The 18,983-nt window shown below is 44.0% G+C and overlaps 2 non-coding genes across 2 annotated transcripts; one reads left to right on the top strand and one right to left on the bottom strand.

Annotated features, from left to right (window-relative positions):
- Positions 1–8,629: 8,629 nt before the first annotated feature.
- On the bottom strand, positions 8,630–8,702 carry trnak-cuu (transfer RNA lysine (anticodon CUU)). Its single transcript has one exon. It is a non-coding gene; the product is annotated as a tRNA-Lys (tRNA).
- A 9,578-nt stretch (positions 8,703–18,280) lies between these two features.
- trnas-gcu (transfer RNA serine (anticodon GCU)) lies at positions 18,281–18,362 on the top strand. The gene has a single exon. It is a non-coding gene; the product is annotated as a tRNA-Ser (tRNA).
- The last annotated feature ends 621 nt before the right edge of the window (positions 18,363–18,983 follow it).

The raw sequence follows: 18,983 nt of genomic DNA, 5'->3' as shown, positions 1-18,983 counted from the left end.
TAATCGTTTCCTAAAATTTGGCATGTAATCCAATAGTGTAATTTCCGATTTCGCACCTACCAATTTTTCCTTAATCAATTTAGACGGACTAAAGGACTAAATTTGATAGACTCATTAGGTGCATCCCTAATTGTAAACAATACGAATGGGATTTATTTATCCCAATCCTCTGGTTAATCTTGACAATACGGCCTCAACATTGGCTTTAATGTCTGATGCAAACTTTCTGACGCTCCCTGCGATTCTGGATGGGACGCAGTTGATTTAAATTGTTTTATTCCTAAGCTATCCATAACTTCTTTGAATAACTTTGAAGTAAAATTAGTTCCTTGATCGGATTGAATTTCGGGTGGTAGTCCATATCTAGTAAAGAAATGAAGTAACTCCTCCACAATCCTTTTAGCTGTAATATTACGTTCTGGAATGGCCTCTGGAAACCTAGTAGACACATCCATTACAGTCAAAAGATATTGATTCCCACTTTTTGTTTTAGAAAGCGGTCCTACACAATCGATTAGGACCCTTGTAAAAGGTTCCTTAAATGCTGGAATGGGTATTAAGGGCGCTGGTTTTATCATTGCTTGAGGTTTCCCTATCACTTGACATGTGCGACATGATTTATAAAATTTAACTACATCTTTATGTAGTCCAGGCGAGTAAAACAATTCTGGATTTTAGCTTGTGTTTTCCTTATTCCCAAATGACCTCCCACTGGTACCTCATGTGCAACTCGCAACACCTCCTTTCTATACCCTACCGGCAATTCTACTTGATGATCTTCAGCCCATTTTTCATCCGCCTGCATATGTACAGGTCTCCATTTTCTCATCAGGCCATCATGTTTACGGTAATAACACACTGGTATACTCTCAGATTCCTCTTCCGTATATGCTTTCTGATATATCCGTTTTATTTCCACATCTTTCTGTTATTACTCCGCAAATATTCCTGAATTAAAAATATCCGCCTCATCCTCCACCTGTTCTTGTTCTTTTTCAACCATCTGATCAAAAATTGTTGCTGATAATTGCACTTCAACTTCACCTTTACTCTTTGATTTCTCCTCTTGTCTTAACCTGTAACTTTGCGACCTTGTTCCTACACAAACCGGAAAAATCCCAGGATATTCGTCCTTCAACACTTCAGTTGACTGATTTTCCACTGGCTTATCAACCACAGTAGGCATCACTCCCACCTGCGATGCAGGTATATCATTACCCAAGATAAACTGTATTCCTGGACAAGATAGTTTATCTATTACTCCTACTACCTCTTCACCATTCTTCACTGGACTTTCCAACCTCACCTTATACAATGGAACGCGACTCCTCTCACCCTGAATTCCACATATCACCACCTTTTCTGGCAACATTCTTCCCAAACTACATAATTCCTCATTTTTACCATTAAAGATTGACTAGCCACTGTATCTCAAAACATTGTGACTTCTTCACCTGCTCCTCTTGATACACATAAGTAAATTCTACCCACACAAGTAAATTCTTTAAATACATCTGGCACCTTCTTAACAATTACTTCTTGAACAGGCTGTACAATTGTTTGCACCTCCTTCGCATCCCTTGGGATTTCCTTTACCACTCTTACAAACCCCACCGTCATATCCTGTTTTACCACATCACCCTTCTCAGTGCTTGTCTTCAACCACCAACACTGTGACTTTAATGGCCTAGTTTATTACAGTGAAAACATTTGAAACTTTTCATTTCTTTTCCACCCTCCTGGATTTCTTTTTTAATCAGAGGTACACTCCCTTTATTGTCTCCCATCATATCACCTTTACCTTTACCACTTGAGTATTTCTCATGTCCCCAGTTTCTATCCCTCATCGGCTGAAACTGATGTCGGAAAACAATCTTTGATTTATGAACGTATTCATAATCATCTGCCATTTCCGATACTAATTTCGCAGCTCTAACCTTCTGTTCTTCCACATGAGTTCTCACTACATCAGGAATTGAATTTTTAAACTCCTCCAAAAGTATAATTTTCTGAGAACTTAATACATTTGGTCTATTTTCAAAGCCCTTATCCACCTATCAAAATTACTCTGTTTCAGCCTTTCAAACTCCATGTATGTTTGACCAAATTCTTTCCTTAAATTTCTAAACCTTAGTCTGTAAGCTTCAGGCACTCGCTCAGATGCCTTAAGATGGGTTTCTTCACCTGCTCATACGTTCCAGATTCCACCTCCGGTCGTGATGCAAACACTTCACTAGCTCTACCTACCAGCTTTGTTTGAATCAGTAACGCCCACATGTCCTGTGGCCATTTCATTTGTTTAGCTACCTTCTGAAATGAAATGAAAAAGGCTTCCACTTCCTTCTCGTCAACCCGTGGCAGTGCTTGGACATATTTAAATAGTTTCCCACCAAGCCTTCGACTGTGACGCGCTTTCACACTATCCTCATCACTATCATCCAGCTGTACGTTTCCCTTTACGTCTGCCAATGTTAACTGATTGTCATGTTTCATGGCCATTTTCTGAAGTTCAAACTCGCTCTCTTTATCTTTTTCCCCCCTCTGTATTTCCATTTCTTTTTCTTTTTGTTCTGCTAGGACTATTCTTTCTTTTTGCCTTTCTGCTCTCTCCTTTTCTTGTTCCTCTCTCTCTCTTTCTCTTTCTTTTTCCTCTCTCTCCCTCTCATATTCAAGCAGGGGCATGGGAACCTGGATTGTAGTTTTAGGGTAAGGGAGAATGAGAGTATAGAGGTCAGGAGCACAGATTTGACATCGCAGGAGGGGGCCAGTGTTCAGGTAGGTGGTTTGAAGTGTGTCTACTTCAATGCCAGGAGTATACGAAACAAGGTAGGGGAACTGGCAGCGTGGGTTGGTACCTGGGACTACGATGTTGTGGCCATTTCGGAGACATGGATAGAGCAGGGACAGGAATGGATGTTGCAGGTTCCGGGGTTTAGGTGTTTTAGTAAGCTCAGAGAAGGTGGCAAAAGAGGGGGAGGTGTGGCGCTGCTAGTCAAGAGCAGTAGTACGGTGGCGGAGAGGATGCGAGATGGGGACTCTTCTTCCGAGGTAGTATGGGCTGAAGTTAGAAACAGGAAAGGAGAGGTCACCCTGTTGGGAGTTTTTTATAGGCCTCCTAATAGTTCTAGGGATGTAGTGGAAAGGATGGCGAAGATGATTCTGGATATGAGCGAAAGTAACAGGGTAGTTATTATGGGAGACTTTAACTTTCCAAATATTGACTGGAAAAGATATAGTTCGAGTCCAATAGATGGGTCGTTTTTTGTACAGTGTGTGCAGGAGGGTTTCCTGAAACAATATGTTGACAGGCCAACAAGAGGCGAGGCCACGTTGGATTTGGTTTTGGGTAATGAACCAGGCCAGGTGTTGGATTTGGAGGTAGGAGAGCACTTTGGGGACAGTGACCACAATTCGGTGACGTTTACGTTAATGATGGAAAGGGATAAGTATACACCGCAGGGCAAGAGTTATAGCTGGGGGAAGGGCAATTATGATGCCATTAGACGTGACTTGGGGGGGATAAGGTGGAGAAGTAGGCTGCAAGTGTTGGGCACACTGGATAAGTGGGGCTTGTTCAAGGATCAGCTACTGCGTGTTCTTGATAAGTATGTACCGGTCAGACAGGGAGGAAGGCGTCGAGCGAGGGAACCGTGGTTTACCAAGGAAGTGGAATCTCTTGTTAAGAGGAAGAAGGAGGCCTATGTGAAGATGAAGTGTGAAGTTTCGGTTGGGGAGATGGATAGTTACAAGGTAGCGAGGAAGGATCTAAAGAGAGAGCTAAGACGAGCAAGGAGGGGACATGAGAAGTATTTGGCAGGAAGGATCAAGGAAAACCAAAAAGCTTTCTATAGGTATGTCAGGAATAAGCGAATGACTAGGGAAAGAGTAGGACCAGTCAAGGACAGGGATGGGAAATTGTGTGTGGAGTCTGAAGAGATAGGCGAGATACTAAATGAATATTTTTCGTCAGTATTCACTCAGGAAAAAGATAATGTTGTGGATGAGAATGCTGAGCCCCAGGCTAATAGAATAGATGGCATTGAGGTACGTAGGGAAGAGGTGTTGGCAATTCTGGACAGGCTGAAAATAGATAAGTCCCCGGGACCTGATGGGATTTATCCTAGGATTCTATGGGAGGCCAGGGAAGAGATTGCTGGACCTTTGGCTTTGATTTTTATGTCATCATTGGCTACAGGAATAGTGCCAGAGGACTGGAGGACAGCAAATGTGGTCCCTTTGTTCAAAAAGGGGAGCAGAGACAACCCCGGCAGCTATAGGCCGGTGAGCCTCACGTCTGTAGTGGGTAAACTCTTGGGGGGGATTATAAGAGACAAGATTTATAATCATCTAGATAGGAATAATATGATCAGGGATAGTCAGCATGGCTTTGTGAAGGGTAGGTCATGCCTCACAAACCTTATTGAGTTCTTTGAGAAGGTGACTGAACAGGTAGACGAGGGTAGAGCAGTTGATGTGGTGTATATGGATTTCAGCAAAGCGTTTGATAAGGTTCCCCACGGTAGGCTATTGCAAAAAATACGGAGGCTGGGGATTGAGGGTGATTTAGAGATGTGGATCAGAAATTGGCTAGCTGAAAGAAGACAGAGGGTGGTGGTTGATGGGAAATGTTCAGAATGGAGTACAGTCACAAGTGGAGTACCACAAGGATCTGTTCTGGTGCCGTTGCTGTTTGTCATTTTTATCAATGACCTAGAGGAAGGCGCAAAAGGGTGGGTGAGTAAATTTGCAGACGATACTAACGTCGGTGGTGTTGTCGATAGTGTGGAAGGATGTAGCAGATTACAGAGGGATATAGATAAGCTGCAGAGCTGGGCCGAGAGGTGGCAAATGGAGTTTAATGTAGAGAAGTGTGAGGTGAGTCACTTTGGAAGGAATAACAGGAATGCGGAATATTTGGCTAATGGTAAAGTTCTTGAAAGTGTGGATGAGCAGAGGGATCTAGGTGTCCATGAACATAGATCCCTGAAAGTTGCCACCCAGGTTGATAGGGTTGTGAAGAAGGCCTATGGAGTGTTGGCCTTTATTGGTAGAGGGATTGAGTTCCGGAGTCGGGAGGTCATGTTGCAGCTGTACAGAACTCTGGTACGGCCGCATTTGGAGTATTGCGTACAGTTCTGGTCACCGCATTATAGGAAGGACGTGGAGGCTTTGGAGCGGGTGCAGAGGAGATTTACCAGGATGTTGCCTGGTATGGAAGGAAAATCTTACGAGGAAAGGCTGATGGACTTGAGGTTGTTTTCGTTGGAGAGAAGAAGGTTAAGAGGAGACTTAATAGAGGCATACAAAATGATCAGGGGGTTGGATAGGGTGGACAGTGAGAGCCTTCTCCCGCTGATGGATATGGCTGGCACGAGGGGACATAACTTTAAACTGAGGGGTAATAGATATAGGACAGAGGTCAGAGGTAGGTTCTTTACGCAAAGAGTAGTGGGGCCGTGGAATGCCCTACCTGCTACAGTAGTGAACTCGCCAACATTGAGGGCATTTAAAAGTTTATTTGATAAACATATGGATGATAATGGCATAGTGTAGGTTGGATGGCTTTTGTTTCGGTGCAACATCGTGGGCCGAAGGGCCTGTACTGCGCTGTATTGTTCTATGTTCGATGTTCTAAGCCGCTTTCATTCTTTCTCATGTTCCATTTGTTTCATTAGCAACTGAATTTTTGCCATTTCCAATGAGTCAAACTCTATCGCATGCAAATTTAAATGCTTAACCACCGCCATAATTACTTCATCTTTTCGCATTTTGTCAGGTAAGGTTAACTGCAATGTTCTTGCCAAATCTAACAGTCTGATTTTCGTTTCTGCCCGTAAAGTACTCCGTGTGACATTCTCCGCCCCCAAAAACTTCTGAGCCTCTGAAAGAGCCATTGTTCACAACACTCTCCCCACGTAAACTAAAATACCACACCTGAAAAGGAACAATCCTTCACTGTCTTTAAGTTCACACAAGCCAATCCAATAGATAGACTTTTATCCCGGACGAGCCCCCAATTTCTATGGGTGAGGCGTTTTCAGAACCCCAAAATGTATCATGGAGTTCAACCAACCTCTCCCTTTAATGGATTTGTTGCTTTTCCTGGCACACGGCTTTTTCCCTTGGTGTATTATTATTATACAATTATGGACTCGTGGGCTTTTAAACACAAAGCACTGTTTATTACATGAACTCAACTTAACATCTTAAATAAACATTGGATCTCTTAACGCCCCTTACTTCAAAGATAACTCAGAAAATATCGCAACAGAAACAATTCCTTAAAATGTTCCTTCAAACTTCCAAGAGACTTAACACCTTTAAACAGAATCACATCAGGTTGAAGGCTTTACAATTATCAGTTTAAATCACCCAAATGATCCAGAGATGGTCTTTTATGTCAGAGATCCAGCACCCTGCAAACGAAGACACTCCCAATCTCTTTTCAAACTTGCAGCTCTCTGGAAACACACAGACACACACAAACTGCTTTTTAAACGGAAAGTAAAAATCTGCAAAATGGCTGACCTAAAGCCCAGCTCCACCCACTCTCTGACATCACTGTTTTCTTAAATGTGCATTGCTTAAACTTACATGTCTTAAATGTACACTCACATGACAGTGCACTATGCAACCATGTGATTTATCTACCTCCTGCATCTGATTCGTCATTGTTTGCGATACGACCTACCGCAGTGGTATCATCCACAAACTTATAGCTTGAGTTGGAGCTAAATCCTGCCACACAGGATATGCCTCCATATTCAGCGGGTCCGACAATGACAAGACTGAAGAACGATCACTCGTCTATCAAATCAGTGAGGTTTGCCTCACTGTGAGACAAGATTAGCAGAAGCAAAACCAAATTAATTAGATAGAGATCACACGGTTATACTCGACCTGAAACATGAAAACCCCGCCATCTCACAATTCCCGTTCCAGCCTCCCCGAACCGGCGCCGGAATGTGGCGACTCCGGGCTTTTCACAGTAACTTGATTGAAGCCTACTTGTGACAATAAGAGATTATTAGTATTATTATTATTGATCCTCGCCTGAAGTATGGTGATCCTCAGGTTAAATCACCACCAGTCAGATCTTAGACTCAAAGGGCCTACGGTCATCAGGGACTAGAGCGACTTAATTTATTTTAGAACTGGATCAATGTATGTCATTTCCAGGATGTGACTTCACTCAAGACTGGCCAAATGACTGACAGCCGGGAAATTAACGACCATTGAGGAGTTACCGCTACCTGAGGCTTGGTGGGATTGCTGGTTTTAAAGGTTCATCGTGAAATCTAGAGATAAAATGCCGGGAAAGTGGACATGAGTATTATCATGAGATCATTAAAATGTAAAAGGAGGCCATTCTTCCAATGGGCTCGGCAACGATATTCTGAAAGAGCCTCTGTGTCCCCATCACATCCCTGTAACACCACCCAACTTTCTGAACACTAAGGGGCAATTTAGCATGGACAGTCCACCTAACCCGCACACATTTGGACTGTGCGAGGAAATCGCAGCACCCGGAGGGAACCCACACAGACACGGAGAGAAAGTGCAAACTCCACACAGTCAGTGACCAAAAGCTGGAATTGAACCCGGATCGCTGGCTCTGTGAGGTAACCACTGTGATAATATGCCACCGTATAAGGCCATAACACGTCATATATCAGATCAAGCATGATCTCATTGAAATGCGGAGCATATTCGATGGGCTGAATGGCCTACTTCTGCTCCTACGCCTTATACCCTGATATTGTGTAAATCTGTTCCTGTTCTTGGGTAAAACCCTTGTTAAACCAACACAGACGCCGCATGTCGTCTGCATCTGATTATCTGGCGCAGAGAAGGTGATTGTGGAATACATGTTGTACCCATCAAACTCTGCTACTCACCTGGCTGAGATGTGTTCTGTCTCTGTAAATCACAGGTAGTATTCGCGAGTGGAGGGAACACTCTGCACCTCAGTCTCAATAGTTTGTGAGAGCAGGATTCCTTCATTATGAGTCAATGTCTGGGACTGTATGTGAGGGTGGGTTTCAGTCTCTATCAGACATTGGTACTGAATGTCAGTTTGGAAATGTTTCTGTATCTATCAATCACAATTACTGTTTGGGAAAAGTGAGATTAATACACAACAGCAGCACTGCTGTAACAGACAGAGAAAGATACACAAAAAATCACGAAGAGACTATCAGGACACACATACAATGACACACAGAAAAGGTGCCGAGATGGAGAAACTGTTTTTTTTAGGAAAATGTGTTTTCTGCTGCACACAGAGAGACCCTGTTTGTATAATTATATCTTGCTGTGTAACTGAGCTCTCTGCTGTGTAGCCGTGCTCTCTGCCATGGAACCGTGACACTGCCGGTGACAGATCTTCACTGTCGTTGTGTCAAATCATTATCTGTTGTGTAATGTGTTCCCAGTTGTGGAAGTAAGATCCGTCGGAAGCAGAACCTTTCTGCGCTGTTTCTGAGACGAAATTTTAATTACATATTTATTAAATTTTGTCACGAGGTTCCTTTAGACCTCTGGATTCCCAGTCAAGGGACATAACCTTGTGTTCCTGTTATGAAGACAGTTCATTCAGCATCAATATTTTAAGATAATAACAAGAAAGCGCCCAACGTGGGGCTCGAACCCACGACCCTGGGATTAAGAGTCCCATGCTCTACCGACTGAGCTAGCCGGGCTGCTGGTGCATTGTCTATTAAACCTCTTCTTGAAGAGAGTTGCTGCGGTGCTCATTCGGAAGGTCAGTGCTGACTTGTTGGGCCGAATGGCCTACTTCTGAGCTGGATATTCTACGATTCTGTGATACAAGCATGTTGATGCGGTGAAGACGTTCTGCCATACTGCCCACTCCTGATACCATGTAGAAATGCTGGTCTCTCAATGACTGACGACCAATGACATGTAATAAAAAATAACTGACTTAATAATTGAGCAGCTCCTCCTGGCTTGTGCTCTGACCGCGATCCGGGGAACTGCCGAAATCCCGACACGTGACCATTTTAGTTGCGTCATCAGGTGACCGTTCGGCCTGCAGAAGTCTCCTTCTGTGCTGTAATTTCTAGATTTCATCATTTAAATTTTCTTCCAGACTGTAAAGTGTGGTCCTGTTCCATTTGAATTTCTAATATATTTCCAATGTAACTGATGTTGTTCCACAATCTATTTAATCGGTGGAATTGTGCGTTTAGGGAGCTGAGGTTTTCGAGTCTCTCAAGGCCTCTCTCCAAATCCAATGGTCATTTTCCACGAAGATTCAACCCCTCCTCACATAAACACCGGGGCCCCGTTGATCGTTTGAATGCAATAACTTCCTGGAGTGATTCCAGGCTGGTTTTAGAATGTATTCTATCGACCAAATTACTAATGAATGGCACACTAGACACAGCTGCGATGGCTGAGTGGTTAAGGCGTTAGACTTGATATCCCGTGGGGCTTCCCCACGCTGGTTCGAACTCTGCTCGCAGCGACTGTGTTTCGAAGTGTTTGCTAAACTCCTCGCGCAAGCCACTGACTCGAGAATGAATTGGAATGTTTGTAAATGAACGGTTTGAGTCAGTCAGATGTTCAGCTTGTTTTGGAAACTGAACGAAATATAAAGAAGCTCGCACTCAAAACAACAATCAATAAATAATAACGTTTCCTGCAACGTTTGGAAGGAGAAGCAGCAACGGCAGCGAATGGAAACGTGGTTCGGTTTCATTCAGCTGAAAGTTTTTTGGGGTAAAAAGATCGTGTTAGAAATGGAACATATTTTATCTCTCTATCTGTTTCTTTGTTTCTTTCTCTCTCCCTCACTCACTGTCTTTGTGCTTCTCCGGGGACTGATTGGATACAGTGAAACTCAGCCCTATTTCATCCCAACTCTTTTGGACGAATACATCCTGGCGATGGGCGGTCCTGAATCAGTGGAAGAATCGACAAACTATTCCATTCTTGGCTCTGTGAGAAGTTCCATTCCTGGTTGTGAGGTGGTTCAGGGATAAAGGGATCGAGGGAGAAGGAAGTGACTGCAGTCTGACTCTTACTCTGAAAACCAGTTAGTGCACCCTTGTACAAAGTGGATGTGTCTGAGGACAGGAGGAAAGCAGATCATGGGCCTGTGATTGATTTTATTGAGCCAGACCTTGAAAAGTGAAGCAAACTTCTAACTAGTCGGTGCCTGTCTGAGAACTGGTAAGGAATTACGGCTGATATTGAAACGGTTCATCTTTAATTAGTTACAGCAAATCGATTCTTTCAGAGGTGATGGTGTATTGTTTTCAGAGTCACTGTCATAGTTTCTTAAAATATGATTTGTGCTTGTTTTTGTTTTGTTCAGTAATTTGGGGAATCTATTTGGAGCGGGTGCAGTTGGTCAGTATCTGTGCCTCTTGCTTGGCAGCTCCCCGGGAAGCAGCAGCTCCATTCCTATCGAGATCTGTGGACACAATCAGGAGACCCAAACTTTTGCGCACTGCTGCCATCTCCTGGCTGAAAGCAAGTTGTGCAACAAGTTAACGAGGTATTCGTGATACGTTTCAATTGGAGCAAAATAACATTAACATGGTTAATATTATCACTGTAGTAATCACATTTAAATCCCCAGATATCTGATTTCTGACTGAGCGATCTGTTCATCCCGATTTATCGGAAAATGAAGGATTCCCATTACAGCCGTATTGGTTACAAGAATATCCAATCTCTGATTTAATACATTCTCCCGCTTCATTGTTTGTGTATTCGTTCTATAAATACAGGCAAAGCTTGAAGAAATCAGTAACAGAGTAATCAATGTTCCCGGAGAGATGAAACTGCCGCCCCGAACTTCATTTTATGAAGGTGATTCCAGTCACTCCCCACTTTCCCATCAGAACAACGTCACAGAAGAAATCACATCCCCTTCACAGAATAACCATTCAGCACGAAAGTAAATGATCTGAACTATGCTGACCAGAATCAGTGTGCTCAAACGTGTGTTCTTGTTGAAAGAAAAAATGAGGAAGTGCATAGCTGTGTGGCTACCGCAGGGCAGAAATGTTGTAGGTCCTGGTTTAAGGAGCAGAGTGCCGCAGCGGATGCGTGTTGGGTCATTAGCCCGAGGTCGAGGAATCGAGGCTATTCTCTGCTATTTACATCCTCCCTGACACGAAAAGTAAAAATAACGCACGTTCCTGTTTGCTTTGCAGCAAATACCTATCAGAAACTTTCTTGCAGTCTCATCCCGACATTAAACCCAGGATAAAGCAGACAGCATGACACATTACAACATTGTAAAGCTCACACAGAGGGAACCACAGAGAAAATGCTTTAAAGTCTCAGCAAGACTGACCAGATCTGTAGGGAGAGAAAAGAGTTAACGTTTCGAGTCCAGATGACACTTTGTCAAAGCTGGACCGGATACGATATCCAGTAGTACCCCACAAAGGGGCAATATAGATATATAACGATATCCATTAATAACTCACATGGGGCATATAAGGAAATAAAGCTTTATCGAGCAACAAATCACAATAGAAACTAAGTTCCCATATTCCCCTCTCGGGCGGATGTGAACAATCGAACCTGCCTGACTATTTCCAAGAGAAGACGAATTTTACCCGGAGTCCTGGGATCAATATTAATTCCTCAACCAAAGTCACTGAAGCAGATTATCGAGTCATTAACTGCGCTTTTGCCTGTGTGGTCTTGCTGTGCGTATTTAAGCGGGAATCTCATGTCCTGAGACCAACGCTTTTCCATTGAAAGGAAGGTATTGGACATTCGTGAGGTTGAAAATCTCGCTGGAGAAAATTAACCTCGTGGGGGAAAGGTCAATATCAGGAGTAGGATTCGCACCCACGCTTCCAGAAGAGACTGCGACCTGAACCTTTGACCGCTCGGTCACCCTGATGCGTTGTCGGCGAAACTAAGGTCCGTGCACACATCGTCTCAAATTCTATCTTCATCGTCATTCCATTTCAAACAAGATATGCTTATCCTACTTTCGAACACCAGCCAGAGTCCTGTATCTGAGTGTCATCCTTGTCCAGGCCGCTGAGGGTTAAGGAGCTCCTCATTGCTGCATTGATCAGTTTGCTCCAATTAACCAGGAACGAATTCCCGCTCTACCTGTTCCTCACTCGAAGATATTGAAAGCCTAAGATCTGAGCGACGTGAAGTATCCAATTGGAGAGTTGCATCCTGACGACTGCATTCTCTCTCCACAGCTGCTCCCGGTGCTGCTTTCACAGACAAGTAGCCGAAGAATCCCTCCTTTTTCCAAACAGGAGAACGTTCATCCAGGAGAGGCGCCAGAAGAGTGTTCTGGGAGAAGTCAACTTTGTCACCTCGACTATACTGTGGGTAGCTGAAGAACAGGTGTCAAAGAGCGGATCAGACTGTAAGCAAAACGTTGATACTAATAAAGAAAAAGGTAGATGTGCTGCTGACAAATAGCGACTTGTTTTCGTTTGGTGTGATTGAGAATATATATAGCAGAGAGTGGTTTCGATCCATCGACCACTGGGTTATGGGCCGCTGCTCCACGCTGCTCGTGGTTGACTCTGTCCGGGGTCGGACTTGAGGCAATGTTTGAAGAAATCAATAACAGCGTGATCAATGTTCCCAGAGAGGTGAAACTGCCGCCCCGAACATCATTCTATGAAGGTGATTCCAGTCACTCCCCACTTTATCATCAGAACAACGTCACACAAGAAATCACATCACCTTCACAGAACAACATTCAGAACGCAAGTAAATTATCTGAAATATGCTGACCAGAATTACTGTGCTCAAACGTGTGTTCTAGTTGAAAGAAAAAAAATGAGGAAGTGAATACCTGTGTGGCTACCGCAGGGCAGTAAAATCGTAGCTCCTGGTTTAAGGAGCAGAGTGCCGCAGCGGAAGCGTGCTGGGCCATTAGCCCGAGGTCGAGGAATCGAGGTAGTTCTCTGCTATTTACATTCTCCCTGACACAAAAAGAAAACATAACACACGTTCCTGTTTGCTTTGCAGCAAATACCTATCAGAAACATTCTTGCAGTCTCATCCCGACATTAGTCCCAAGAATGAAGGAGACAGCATGACGCAGTACAACATTGTAAAGCTCACACATCGGGAACCACAGAAAAAATGCCTTAAAGTCTCAGCAGATCTGACAGCATCTGTAGGGAGAGGAAAGAGCAAACGTTTCGAGTCCAGGTGACCATTTGTCAAAGCTGGACTGGAAACGTTATCCAATAGTACCCAACAGAGGGGCAATATAGAGAAATAACGATATCCAGTAATACCTCACAGGGGGCCAATAAGGAAATAAAGTTTTATCCAGCAGTAAATCACAATAGAAACCGAGTTTCCAACTTCCCCTCTCAGACGGATGTAATCACTCCAACCAGCCAGACTATTTACAAGAAGATAAGACGAATTTTATCCGGAGTCCTGTGCTCAATATTAATTCCTCAACCAGAGTCACTGAAGCAGATTATCGAGGCATTAACTGCGCTTTTGCCTGTGTGGTCTTGCTGTGCGTATTTAAACAAGAATCTCATGTCCTGAGACCAACGCTTTTCCACTCAAAGGGAGGTATTGGATCTTCCTGATGTTGAAAATCTTGCTGGAGAAATTTAACCTCATGGAGAAAAAAGGCAATATCAGTTGTGGGAGTCGAACCCACGCCTCGAGTCGAGACTTCGATCTAAACGCCGCAACTTAGACCACTCGGCTGTCGTCCAAACTAAGATCCACTCGCAAATCGACATAAATTCTATCTTCATCGTCATTTCATTTCAAACAATAGATGCTTTCCCTACTTTTAATCCCTAGCCAGAGCCCTTATATGAGTGCCATCCTTATCCAACCCGCTGGGGGTGAAGGAGCTTCTCATTGCTGCATAGAACAGTTTGCTCCAATCAACAAGAACCGAATTCCCGCTCTACTTCTTCCTCACACGAAGCTATTGAGAGTCTAAGATCTGAGCGACGTGAAGTGTACAAATGGAGAGTTGCATTCTGGCGACTGCAATCTCTCTCCACAGCTGCTTCCGGTACTGCTTTCACGGACAAGTAGCCGAAGAACCCCTCCACTGTCCAATCAGGTGAACGTTCATCCACTAGAGGAGCCAGAAGAATGTTCTGGGAGAACTCAACTTAGTCTCCTCGACTGTACTGTGGGTAGCTGAAGAACCGGTGCCAAAGAGCGGATCAGACTGAAAGCAAAACTTTGATACTAATAAAGGAAAAGGCAGATGTGCTGCTGACATATAGCAACTTGTTTCCGTTTCGTGTGAGTGAGAATATAAATAGCAGAGGCTGGTTTAGATCCATCGACCTCTGGGTTAGGGGTCCAGCACACGTCCGCTGCGCCACTTTGCTCGTAGTTGTCTTCTCTGGGGTCGGACTTGAAGCAAAGCTTGAAGAAATCAGTAAGAGCGTGATCAATGTTCCCAGAGAGGTGAAACTGCCGTCCCGAACTTCCTTCTATGAAGATGATTCCAGTCATTCCCCAGTTTCTCATCAGAACAACGTCACAGAATAAATCACATCCCCTTCACAGAACAACCGTTCAGCACGAAAGTAAATTATCTGAACTATGCTGACCAGAATCAGTGTGCTCAAACGTGTATTCTTGTTGAAAGAACAAATGTGGAAGTGAATAGATGTGTGGCTACAGCCAGGCAGTACTGTTGTAGCTCCTGGTTTAAGGAGCAGAGTGCCGCAGCGGAAGCGTGCTGGGCCATTAGCCCGAGGTCGAGGAATCGAGGCTATTCTCTGCTATTTACATTCTACCTCACAGCAAAAGTAAACATCACGCACGTTCCTGTTTGCTTTGCAGCAAATACCTTTCAGAAACTTTCTTGCAGTCTCGTCCCAGGAATGAAGGAGACAGCATGACACAGTACAACATTGTAAAGCTCACACAGAGGGAACCACAGATAAAATGCTTTAAAGTCTCTGCTCAATTGATCCTCAAGATAAACACTCCCAAATTCCACCAATTCCATTGGGAAATGCATGAATATAGATTGTTTAAATTTTACATACTCCTAACACCTCTCCGTCCACCCGATCACATTCTATCAACGACAGTTCATGTGAATCTCCCCCGCTCTGTTGCGGTTCTGTGTCGTGGCCAGTATATGTCAACACACTGTGGTAGAGAGAGGTTCACAGATTAGAGTGAGACACAACTGATAAAAATTGTTTTTATTCTATTAAAGTTGGGACGGCGGGATTTCGAAGAAGATAATATGTGGTGATGACCTTTTCTTATATTTTGGTTGTGTTGAATCCGTCAACATGTTGTATGTGGGAGTGACGTGCATTCTCTCTGCCCTTCTCTGGTCCCGTTTGTAAATGGGGGATTCCTGTCACTCTCGGGTAATGTGTGAGAGTGTAAGAGACATTCTGAACCTGTCAGTCTTCGTCACTATATGTGCCTCTGGATACGTTGTCAATGGAACCGCACCGTGACACGAGTTCTTCGGCTACCCACAGTACAGTTGAGGTTACCGGGATGACGTCTCCCATAATTCTCCTCACCCACCTCTCCAGGATGAACCTCCTCCTGTTTGTAGACTGGAGGGGTTCTTTGGCTACTTGCCTGTAATAAGATCGCATATTAAAATTCCATTGAAGTAAATGAGTTGTATCATGTGGTTAAGGAGACGCACAATAATCCATTGTACTCTGCACACGTGGATTCAAATCCCATCCTCGTCTGTAATGTGTCTGTTGTGTCTCTGTTTGGTCCACTTCATGAGCATGAAGTACAAATGCTGTGATTTTTTGCTTTGGTTCACGGGCTTGGCGGGTGGTGAATTCGACGAACACAGTCCATGTTGAAACCACATTATAAAAAGGTTAGAAAGCTACTTATTTCACTCCCTGACCTAATTGCGTATAAATTCTGAGTTAGAAACAGTTCCGTCCTCTCAGTTTGAAACTCACAAAGTCGCGCAAAAAGTAAGTTCATAAAATAAAGAAGCAGACTTCAGCCATTAGACCCATCGAGTCTGCCCAGCCATTCTATTATGGCTGATATATTCCCCATCTGCGACCTACAATGTTACAGACGAAGAGGTCGATTGGGTTATCAGCAGGAACACTTTCACCCCAGAACGCATGACCTCGGAGCGGGGGTAGGCAATTTAGCCTCCTGAGCCTAACACCTTCCATGTGATGTTGGCTGATCCCATCCTGGCCTCAACTCCACCGTCTTCCCGTTCTCCGTATCCCTTGAACTCCTTACCAATAAAATCTCTCTACCTCCTCCTTAAACTTACTCACTCTCCCTCCATCCAACGCAATCTGGGGTACCGAATTCCACGGAATCATAAACCCTTTGGGATGAGTAGTTTTTCCTCAATTCTTTTTTAAAATTGCAATCTGTTATTCTAAGAGCATGACCTCTCGTTTTAGAATGCCCCACAAGAGGAAGCAACAGCCCCACGTCAACTTTTTACATACCTTTTGGTACCTTGAACATCTCAATTAGATAATTACGCATACATTCTGAGTGAGAAACTGTGGACAAGTCTTCCTCAGTTTAAAACTCACGATGTCGCACAATAACATGCGATTCAACTATTAGATCGATGACCGGGAATCGAACTGGAACAACTGCTTGGAAGAAAACTTTGCTCACCACTCTCCCACCATCGCTGCATTTTCAATTTTGAACACCAGGTGAATAGAAGGAAGCAGATACATTCCATCAGTTCATGGATGCAAAACGAATTAAAACCTGTTGACATGTGCAGTTGTGGGACGAGGTGGCCGAGTGGTTAAGGCGATGGAGTACTAATCCATTGTACTCTACATACGTGTGTTCGAATTCCATTCTCGTTGATTTTAAATCCACTTTTCTCGGACGTGGGCCTTATTTTTCCTGGATGGATCTGCAATCACTGATGTGACAATCTATTCCAAGTTGTCAGGCCAGATTGCAGCGAGTTGGGTTAGAGGACGGAGGAACGAAGGCAGACGGGTTTGGGGCTTAACCGCTATTTGACACCAGTTCTTCTTCGGCTCTACACAGTACAGTCGAGGATACCGGGTTGACTTCTCCCATAATTACCTTCTGCCACCTCTCCTGGATGAACATCCTCCTGTTTGTGCACTGGAGGGTTGCTTCGGTCACTTGTCTGTGAGAAGGTCAGACATTAAAGTTCCATGACGTAAGGAGTTGTACCACGTGGTTAAGGGGATGCACAAGAAACCTTTGTGCTCTGCGCACTTGAGTTCGAATCCAATCCTCGTCTGTAACGTATCTGTTGTGTCTCTGTTTGATCCACTTCATGAGGGTGACGGAAAAATGCTGTGATTTTTAGTGTTTGGGACTTGGGGTTGTGAATAATCGAACACTTTCCATATTGAAACCACTTTAGAAAATGACGAGAAAGTTACTTAATTCACTTCCCCCCATAATTGCGCACAAATTCTGAGTTGGAAACTATTTCTTTCCCTCAGTTAGAAAGTCATGAAGCCGCGCAAACGATAGATTCTTCAGATATGTGAGCAGTGTTACGCCATTCGACCCATCGAGTCTGCCCGCCATTTGATCATGACTGAAATGTTCATCATCTGCTACCTGAAATGTTACGGAACAAGAGATCGATTGAGATATCAGCCAGAACACCTCCTCCCGAGAACACATAACATTGGAGCTGGGATGTGCAATTCAGCCTCTTGGGCGTAAAACCTTCCATGTGATCTTGCCTGATCAAACATAATGGCCTCAACACCACAGTCCTGCCCGTTCTCCAGAACCCTTCAACTCATTACCAATAAAAGTCTCTCTAAGTCCTCCTTAACTTTCTCACTGTCCCTGCATCCACCACACTCTGAGGAAGTGAATTCCACAGAATTACAACCCTTTGGGAGAAGTAGTTTTTCTTTAAATCTTTTGTAAATTTGCAGCCTCATATTCTAAGATGATGACCTCTCGTTTTAGACTGACCCACAACAGGTAACATCAACACCACGTCTACAATATCTACACCTTTTCGCATCTTGAACACCTCACTTAGATAATCCGTATAAATTCTGAATGAGAAACAGTTGACCAGTCTTCCTCAGTTTGAAACTCAGGATGTCGCGCAAAAACATCCGATCCAAGTATTACTGCGATGGCCGGGAATCGAAACGGAGTCAACGGTTTCAAAAGAAGTGATGCTCACCACTATACCACCACCACTGCAATTCCCCCTGTTGAACACCTGGTTGAATAGAAAGAGGCAAATAATTTCCATCAGTTCATGGGTGCAAAACGAATTAAGACGTATTGCCGCAAAAATTTGTGCGACGAGGTGGCCGAGTGGTTAAGGCGATGGACTGCTAATCCATTGTGCTCTGCACACGTGGGTTCGAATCCCATCCTCGTCGATTTTTCGCCCGTTGTTTCTCGGAAGCGGGATTCATTTTACACGATGGATCTGCAATCACTGATGTGACAAACTATTCCAAGTTGTCAGGCCACTTGCATCGAGTTGGGTTAGAGGAGGGACGAACGGAAGTACGAATGGAGGCAGACGTGTTTGGGGCTTAACCCCACATTGCCACCAATTCTTCTTCGGCTACCCACTGTGCAGTCGAGGTTACCGGGTTCACTTCTCCCATTATTACCTTCTGCCACCTCTCGTGGATGAACGTCCTCCTGATTGTACATTGGTGGGGTGCTTCGGCTACTTGTCTGTGACAAGGTCAGATATTAAAGTTACATGAACTAAAGGGGTTGTACCACGTGGTTAAGGTGATGCACAATAATCCATTGTACTCTGCACACGTGGATTCAAATCCCATTCTTGTCTGTGACGTGTCTGTTGTATCTCTGTTTCGTCCCCTTCATGAGGATATAGAAAAAAGGCTGTGAGTTTTAGCTTTTGTTTAAGGGCTTGGCGGGCGGTGAATAGTCGAACACTGTCCATGGTGAAGCCAAATAATAAAAAGCTGAGAAAGTTACTTTTCACTCCCTGCCCTAATTGCGCATAAATTCTGAGTTGGAAA

This window comes from Scyliorhinus torazame, chromosome 24, assembly GCF_047496885.1.
Source record: "Scyliorhinus torazame isolate Kashiwa2021f chromosome 24, sScyTor2.1, whole genome shotgun sequence".
Lineage (NCBI taxonomy): Eukaryota > Metazoa > Chordata > Chondrichthyes > Carcharhiniformes > Scyliorhinidae > Scyliorhinus > Scyliorhinus torazame.
This window is presented reverse-complemented; position numbering and strand designations above follow the sequence as displayed.